The 9,806-nt window shown below is 38.4% G+C and overlaps 1 long non-coding RNA gene across 1 annotated transcript; it reads left to right on the forward strand.

The window, feature by feature from the left end:
- Positions 1 to 841: 841 nt before the first annotated feature.
- LOC148641621 (uncharacterized) lies at positions 842 to 8,559 on the forward strand. Its single transcript, XR_015929883.1, has 3 exons — positions 842 to 1,209; positions 1,566 to 1,652; positions 7,799 to 8,559. It is a non-coding gene; the product is annotated as an uncharacterized LOC148641621 (long non-coding RNA).
- The last annotated feature ends 1,247 nt before the right edge of the window (positions 8,560 to 9,806 follow it).

Below are 9,806 nucleotides of genomic sequence, written 5' to 3' on the forward strand. Positions count from 1 at the left end.
GGCTGAAACGGGTGTGTGCCCAAGTGCTGCCAGGCCGTTCCTGCTCTAAGACGTGACACCATCTGCGTCTGTAGATGAAACACTTGTCCTTGAGTGCCGTAGTATCTACAGCAGAAGTCTTCACCTTGTGTTAATGAATTAAGCAAGTAAGCTGTTCAGGCAGAGTTCAGTACCATGTCTGGTTCTTAAATTACTTGGTTTCAGAAATCACCTGCTTTATTTGTCACAATTTGGTCATTTAATGCTGGTTTAGAAAACCTCCTGGACTGAGGCTCTGCAGAACAAGGACTGGAGACTCTTTTTTTTTTAGAGGCACCTTTCAAGCAGCACCAGATTTAAACTTGGAAAGCTCAAATGATTTTGCTTCCTTGTCCCTTAATTGGTTCAATTAAGTCATTAAAATCTGAGCTGGATAGAAAATCAGGAACAGCTGTGGTACGTGATCATTGTTGCTTGCGTCTGCCGTAGACAAGAATGAATAGAAAATAGTTTTTTTTTAAATGTATTATTCATGATTTTTAAAATACATTTTACATAGTAAATACAAAAACTTCAGAAGCCGAAAATATTACATTATACACCGAACTTCAATAAAATATATTATTAAATAAATAAAAATAAATAAGATTTTGGTTGAAAATAAATATTTAAATCTCACAAAATACACAATCCCATTCAATTACGTACACCATATACTGTAGAAGAGGTGGTTTGCCCTGCTTGTGTTTCACAAGAAAGTATGTAAATAGTGGATAGTGATTTTAACAAAAAGCTATGTAAAGTTGTTGCTTTCCAACCAAACCAAAAAAGATTAGAAAAAAAAATCTATTTTGTGGTTTTGTGCGGGCCCTCACGAATCCTCTCCGTCACTGCACTATACAATCGACGGACTTCTAAACCTTAAGATGGTGATGGCTTGATCTTCTCCAGCCACCTGTTCAACAGGACAAGAAGAGATTTTGCGTGCAGCTGCTGTTTGGCGAGGGCAGGTGTAGGAGCACAGACACAAGGTAGCTCCTCGCCATGGGACCCCATAGCCTCCCATGTGACGATCAGGTCTTGTTTCAATTTTTTGAAGCGTTCTAGAATCTCTTCTTGAAACTCGTACTGCACCACAAGCTTCAGATTGTGAATGAAGCTCTTGAAGATGTTCGCTAATTGTTTGAGAGTCACATTCTCAGCTGTGGGTTCGGGAACGCCGTGGACGGGGTGCGTGATGTTGCCAATATGGCTAAACTGTGTGATCTGCAATAGAAACGAACAAGAAACAAAAGCTTTAGCAACGCGATTAGAACGCATAGCTGCTGTTAAAGCGCTGTGGCTAGAGGGGAACCAATCGCAGGGGTTCATTCGGCCTCGTTTTAATTTTGTCAAGATTGCACAGCGCGTACAGGTATTAACAAACATACCGTATAAAACGGACACCTAATGCATACAGCTAAAAAAAAAAAGCTATACTTGAATACAGGATGTCATTTCATAGAAAAACGCTGGAGCATGCTGTGGTCCTGATTTAGCGTGGTGCTGGTGTGCTGTAGCTGTCATCTAAATAACGTGTTTTGTAGGGCATGACGGACGAGGAAATTTTATTCAAACATGAGACTTTGCTGCCCAGTAGGGAAACGTGTGAGGCGCACTATGTAAAATGTAAGGTGAGTATTACAATCTTGGTCATGATGTTTATAAATGATGTGACGAAATCATTTCATGGATTTAAAAACTTTTTTTAACTCAACCTTCCCCTGCAGTTAGTCAGGGTGTCTTAATGATAAAGAAACACTGTCATTGTCCTTTAATACTGAGACAATCTCAAAACAAAAATAGCATTGAAGGCATCCAGAATGCATACATACATACAAAATTATAACTTACATATTTATCCAAAAAAGCTCTGCTGTCGTTCAGTATTGTCCCAGCTATATTTGTGATGTTTCTAGGTATAGGAGATGATAAAATGAAACCAAAGAGATGAAGGAACATAAGAGTTTTTAGTCCTGTGGAGAAAAAACAGTTTTTTAATTAATAAATAAGTTACTATTTTTATGCTACAATTCTATTGTAATTGCTCTGAAAAAAAATCAAAATGATTTTTTTAGGCCTTTTTCCGATAAGTTGCTGTAATATACAGTGTATATATATTATTGCAAATACAGCAGAATATTGCCCAGGGCAAGATACAACTTTTAGAGTAATGGTCTGCTAGTCAGTGTGTATTTCCGAGCTCCATTTCTGTACTTTAATGTCACTAACTTCTTATTTCTAAGTTCATCTAATTACCCATTAAATTATTAAAGAGCTGGATTAGCAAATTGAAGTCTAAAGGCGTGGACTGGAGGGCCCACAACTGAGAAGCCCTAATGCCATTGAAAATCTCTTGGGCAGTCGTAAGTCTGCACGTATAGAATACAAGCCAAAAACAGAATGGTGGGCATAGTGGGTTCCAGAAGTCACAAGAAGTCTCCTTCCTTACCTCTGCTGAGTCCCATGATGTGAGAAGTCCTAAGTCTACCAGCGAGTAAAGTGAACTCAAGAGCAAAGTTTGATTTTCTCTGACAAAAAGCTCATCTAGCTCCATATTTAATACTGCCTCCTGATTCATAATGGAAGTACTTAATCACCATCATCTTAGAAAGATAAGCTCTTGCACGGCATCTACATCTCAGAGGGCGTGAAATAGAGGTGTTGGCCTAAATGTTCAGTACAACATAATGCAGACACCGCAGGTATTCATGAGCAATGGAAAAGAGGAAACCGAGGGGATATCCTCTGAATTCTAACAAGAATACGCAATGATCTAAAAATAAACCATTGGGTGACTGTTAGACTTGGGGTCAGTTGTAATTTTGGCAATTACCCTGAATTTCTCATGGGAATCGTGTCCTGCGGTTTATATAGTTTGTCTAATTACAGTCAGTGACACACATACGTGATTAAATTTGTAAATGTAATCGTAGATGAACAGCACATAGCTGTAAGGATATTTTTCACTGCCGATGCTTCTGTATATGTGATTGAGATTGAGAGGCCCTGTGTGTGACATTTCGGAAGAGCTGTCATAGGTGATTTTAAAGTCCAGGTTGGCTCGGCCATCTTTTCCAAGTAATTACTCTTAAAAATATGTAGCAGAATATAGTCAGTGTAATAAATGACAAACAAGCATGTGAGCAAGGCTATATAGACTCTACAGTTATACACACGTGTATAATTAAGTGTATTCAAATAATATGCACATCTTATCATTTAGCGTGATCCTTACCCTTGCTTTCCCTTGCTGAGTTCTCCAATGGAGGGCCTGTGATTTGACATTTTAAGCAGCATGCAAGCCTCTGAATGCTCACTTGTTAACCGACTACAGATGGGGCAAAGAATAGACTTCATGTGTGAAAATAACTGTTCACAGATTTATGTTTTAATGCTAAGAGCAGTAAAAATGTCTTTAGTCAAATTTCACTGGCAGGGGCTTGCTTTCAGTAACCTCAAGTGTTTCACAGATCCAAGATGATTCTTCTTAAGTCACAGAGGACAAATAGCACAGTCTCTACGTCACACACCATCCACATCCATATTCATCTCTCCAAATGGCTGAAGTGAGCAAACATCTAACTTTGCTTTCTTTGCAAATCACAATTTTGTCCAAAATGTTTGACTTTACAAATAGAATCAGCAGCAAGGATTGAGAGCTGTACTGTGAAGACAACAAGCTAGCCCTACTAAACATAATCCAGTATATAAACCAAGTGAGTGAAAAAAGCCAGTTGTTTTATTGTACTTCAAAGAGCTTTGATTTGGTAGTCTGTTTTTTTAGGGAACTATCGTCCCCACACAGTTTCTCTTCCACCGAGGCTTAATCACACAAAGGTATAACCTTTGCATAGTTCTCAGCAACACTCATACTCACATTACACTTACTAGGACCTGTTTATGTGTAATGTGCCTGCAATAAGTGTCATCTATGTAGGGCACTGAGAGGACAGTTGCTCCTTTTTATCCTCATGAATGACCTGCGTGCTGGTGTATTTAACAAACCTGTTCAGCCTGTGGTGGTGCCCAGTATTGGATCACAATTGGACCAGATGTAGAACAGGAAAGGAAAGAAAATGATCTGTAACTAAATGAGTATCGTACTCTATCATGGGAATAGTCTATATAGATTTAGAATAGGTGGAAGCACCTAAAAGGGAATTTTAAAGTTCTGTAAGCAAGCTGCAGCTGTAATTGTTAAAAAAATAGAGCATGTGATAATGGCATATTGAGATTTTCAGAAGGCTTTTGATATACTTGAAGAAGATGAATGAACAAATTTTAGGACAGACATTCAACATCTGGATTTATATCTGCTTAATGGATAGGAGATAGCACAGGTAGTGGGGGTTGCTTGTATTGGGACATGGGAGTAAAGGAATTAGTGGAGTTATCACAGTGGTCTGTGTTAAACTGTATTAATAGTTTCTTAACTTATCTCAGTGATCTAGATTCTGATACAGTTAGCAAACGAGTCATTTATCCGAATACCAAAATGGGATGATCAGCAAAGATTATAGAGGCTACAAAGGAAATTCTAACAGACGCAGACAAAATTAAAGACGCAAACTGTGCAAAAAATTTGTGCCAATGCCTGGCAGATGACATTCATGGTACTGGCATGCTGAGGCAAGCAGTAGGGGTGTGAACTGCTACATATGAAAAATACAGTACAGGTGTTTAAACTGACATAACACTTCCAACTTCTAGATCAGCAACATTCAGTGCAGGTCCTGGAGAGCTGAGCTGCAGTCCAAAAGGTTTTATAGGTGACTCTCAATCCGCAATGAGCACAGACCTGGAATCAGTGGTACTCAGGATCAACTGAGTGAACAGTGAATTAGGATTCCAGCCCATTGCGAATCCAGGGTGCAATGAAACCCAGAAGATGCAGCCACCTCTAAGGGTGACTATCCTCGAGCCAGATAACGTGGGGAAGCAATAAAAAATGCAAAGAATCTTAAGATATTAAATGAAGTACAGATTTTATAAGAGTAAAATCTCACTTAAATGTTGTGCAATATTTCTGTCTCCACAATCCAAAAACAGTATTGTCACGTTAGTCACGAGAAGAATAACAAGGTAACTCAGGCTGACACTGTGTCTTGTTTGTGATTGGTTTTGTTTAACGTGTTCTCCGTATGTGTGTTTAAGCGCAAAAGACTGGATTCATCAAATTTACACAAAAGGGTACTGAATATCTATCTATAACCAAAACTGACTTTTTCAGTATGCGGCTTAGGTCTATCAAGATAAGGACGTCTAGGTTCCATAACCGTATGGAGGCTGTGAGATGCATGAACTCAGCTCTTTAATTTTGAAATTTTTGCATAATTCACTGTATTCATTCATTTTATCAGGTCTCACTGTTATCTAATTACTTGTGTTTGTTTAGGATGGCATGTGAAGATGTGTTGAGTGGATACTGTTTATTATTGGCCTTATATTGTAGATTTGCATTCTACAGTATGTCTTAATGTTTAATTGTATGAGCTCACCAAACCCCAATCCATGCTACTGGTCATTGTGGCACTAAATTATTGAACTTGATCTTGAACTTGACTTGAATGATAATCGGGTGTAGGTGGGGATTACACCTGCTAAAGTGGCGTAGTGGAGAGCAGACGCAGGAGAGGTTCCGATGCAAAGGAAGCGCAGTAGCTCAGAGAGCTGAACACTGGTACCAGAAGCTCCACTAGTGGTGAGATCTACCACTGCACAGTCAGCAAAAGATGATCATTTTGAAGTGTGTTATCTTGGCATGCCTCACACCAGAGGTCTGGAAGACAGCCATGCTCTCGAAACCGATTCAAGAACTTTGTTTATGGGATCCTTGGATTACTTGGCTGCTAGCAGCCAGGTGAGCTGAAAGGGAGGAATGACCTCCCCCTGTTTTTAAACTTTCTTATGTGCACATTAAACGCAGGCTATGAGGTTTTTGCCTCAGTTGACTCGCAGGGCAGGATTAAAGTGACAACAACCAGGATAATCCTTGCAGTTCAATGTCCATCTCAAACAGAAGCTCTCAGAAAACCGCAAGATTTAATTTTTGTGACCAATCAAAAAAGCAGAACAAAAACAACCCATCTACAGCCAGATGTATTTGCTGAAATCTGGAAGGCAGTGACAAGCATCTCGATGACATCATGGTGTGATTTACATCTCTGTGACAGTGATCCAAGGAAATTTGAGATTGTCGTTGTGAAACATCTCTGTATAACTAGAGTTGTTAGTGAGTCTATTATTAGAGTCTTAAAAGCTTGCAGGATGCTAAATGGATGTAATTTACAACTCCCATCCAGAATCTTACTGTATGGAGTAAATGTTTAGTTTTTCAACTAATTTTCTTGAAGTTCAAAGATAAGATATATTTGAATCACAAAAGGACAATGTGACTCAGGAGACTGCATCATGACCCTTTCATCAAAATCACTAAAGTATTTTCTGTGTTCCTTAGAATCAGGGGGTGGGGGCTTACAGTATGTGTTGAATTAAAAAAAAAAGCTGAGTACGATTTTCTGCTTAAGCCTTTTGACCTTTTAAGGGCTTCACTCCGTCTCTACATGTAGAAACATAAACAAGAAAGGGAAGCATAAAAAATATTTTTATACAATGACCGTGGTTACATTACTTCCAAAACAGCTGAATGACATTTGTCTAAATGTCTGAAACAATTTAAATCTTGTGTTCTTATTATTTGTGTTTATTCCTTAATTGCTCACCTGCCACTCCTGCTTTGGTGACTTACAAACTATACAAAATAATGTAAATATAACAAATAAGTAGAGGAAGCCAAGACATGTGATGCAGGCACAGGTTAGGACTGCAGATTATTCAGCATAGAGTGAAAACAATGTCTATCGCACAGAAAGCAATGTGTAGATAAGCCCAGTAAAGAGTTGCTATTGAGAAGAGTGAAGTATCTGTTGTATGACTTCACAGGTGCTGGCTAAACATGAGGGTCTTAAGGAGATGTTGAAAGGTGTTTGGGGACTAAACAGTTCTGATTTCAACAGGCATTTTATCCCACTGCTGCAGAAAGGGAAGTTGTGAGTGTTCGAGTGTTGAAATATGATGGGAATAAATGTAAGACAGATCAAGAACACAGGAACACTATAGTTTCTGGCAGAGGAGGAGGAGATGGTGCATGCGTCAGGAAGAATAGAAATGGAGACGTTGTTTGAAGTGGAGATGATGGAATTGCATCCTGAAGGAGATGGCTGAGAGACAGGCATTAATATGGGAGGAGACAAAGGTATCGGATGGAGGAAAAGAGAGCAGTATTTACATAGACGTTATATAAAAAGCCATTGGGGGAGATCAGAAGTCCCAAGGAGCAGAACTAAACTAAAGAGAGAAGCAGTGGAGAGTGAGTGAGGCAACAGAGAGCTGTGCCAGGAGATCTGAGAAGTGCGATTGGTAAGATAGAAACAGAACCAGGAATAAGAACCAGGAGTCACCAGGAGCAGAGATTCCCAGGTCGGTAAATGTTAACAAAAGGATAGTAGGGCCCATAGGCCCGAATGCAGTAGAAAGTGCAGAAAGAGGTGAGTGGAAGGTTGCTGGTGTTGCAACGTGTTCAAAGCTTTTAGAGGAAAATGGTAGAAGTGAGACAGGATGATAATTCTGAAGAGGGACTGAGAATGATTTTTAAGACAGGTGATCTCTTGCAACATCAAGAACATCCTTTTTTTCAGTCATTTATTTGTACACAGCAGCTGAACTTTACATCAACGTCCTCTAAAATATATAATATTGAAAATCTCGTATATTTCAGAAGCAGAGCCTCCCTTTCCTACCACTGGAGGGCTTCAACACTTGAAACAAACTTTCCATGCATGGATGAGCAGACAGGAGTGTTGCATGCTGCATGGGTAAACGTAGCGCTCTATGATTTATAAATATGTTGTTTCTCATACATCACAAATGAAAGGGGATTCCTTAACAGATCACTCTGATGTGGTAGAATCCTAAACATAAAAGGCAAAGAGAACAGCAATTTACAATGTTCACTGGAAGGCTCACCAGAGTTCCAGGAAGTTATTTTAGTTATTAATCTTCCACCACATCTAAAGAATAGATGAAAAAGCCCCTGAAACTTTTTAGCAACCCTGTAGGTTACTAAAGCAAAGGTTAAAGGGTTCTATGGCAATTCTTAATCAACACATCCCATCACTACAGTACTTGATCAAACACAGGGGACACGTCACACATTCATCCTCCAAAATATGTGCTAGGCCATCCTTTACTCTTCCCACTGAAAACCCAGGAAGACAAAGTGATGGACATAGAAAAAAAGCATTACTCAGATTTAATAGCTGTGTTTATGGCCAAGTTTAAAGTGCACACCATTAACACAAAATAATGCTCAGAGAACACAGGATAGTGTTAATGTCACATTAAATAATACCAAGATAACATCACACCTATCTGTGTTTTTGCAGAGGCTGAATATTACTCCCTTTTCTCCAGTGTGTGAAGCAGATCATACAGGAATGTTCTCCCTCTCCCCCATGTTATTAAATATTATCTCTTTTACTTGGGTGTCATCCGTTGTTCAAATGCTCTTTAAAGAGCTGACCTATTACTATGATCATAGTAGTATTACCTAATGAAACTATGATTATGTAGTATTACCTAACAGTACTGTTTAGATTAGATTGTGTTAAACATCTGTATACTGCAATCCTCACAGCTCTAAGAAATATGAGGCATATAAAACAATTAGAAGCATATGCTACAACTTTGTAGAGCTTTTAACTTTGTGTTCTTTGGACAGATACGTTTTTTTTCTTTATTGTATATATGAGTGTCAGAAAACATCAGTATGTACAACTAATAAATATAGAAAAGTAATAGAAATACAGGAATATAAAAGCAAACTGTAAGAACATACTACTAAAATATTGTTCAGACTAGTTTAGAATACAGTATTGTGGTTTCTAAAAGTATTTTAGAAAATTATTTTAAATGTATCTGCAGTTTTTTCTTGCGGTTTTGACATCCCTCATAAAAGCCATGCAGTGATGCGTTTCAATACACTGTTGAGGATTACTTTCCATGAATGGCTGTAAAGTGAAAGTACCAGGTTGTAATGGAATAAGTGTTTGGTGTTGACGTTAAAACGTCAGTTACAGATTGTATCAGATTCTGCCTTTGAACACATCCTTTTCCACCAGTGATGACAGCTTGATTAATTTTAGCTCGGTTCCTGATGAGTCACTAGACTAGTACTATCTTTATGTTCACTTGAGACAGTTTGTCAAGCCCTACATGAAACTGTGACATTTTTATGAAGGTATATCTGTATATTTGTACTGAGCATCAGTTTCACAGTAATTATGAGGAAAACAGAAATCTTTGTAGCACAGATACAGATATTTTATTGAACAGATATATTTAAATTCATTATGCTGATTGACATTTGTCTTCAACAGGGAGTCTACTTTGAAAAATCACAGGCTAGTAAAGTTTTTAGCCATCATTGTGACCAGTAGAAGCTGTAGATCTATGACATATGCTTATATCAAATTGTGACAACATGTGACCAGTTGACCAGTCCTGAGCATGTCTCTTTGCCATAACCTAACACTGTATCCAATGTTTCAGGGCTGTATTTTAGATTTTTCTTCCAAAAGGGGCCTTTTTGTCAAAAGATAGGGGTTTTGTAGATTTTTGAAAAGGTTGATGTCATCTGAAAAAAGTAACCTGATAACAATAGTGGCCAAGCAATGTCATTGCTTGTTTCCCTAAAAATAATGATTAGAGGCAACAGCTGTAAGGAT

Source organism: Lepisosteus platostomus, chromosome 24, assembly GCF_059453375.1.
Source record: "Lepisosteus platostomus isolate fLepPlt1 chromosome 24, fLepPlt1.hap1, whole genome shotgun sequence".
Taxonomy (NCBI): domain Eukaryota; kingdom Metazoa; phylum Chordata; class Actinopteri; order Semionotiformes; family Lepisosteidae; genus Lepisosteus; species Lepisosteus platostomus.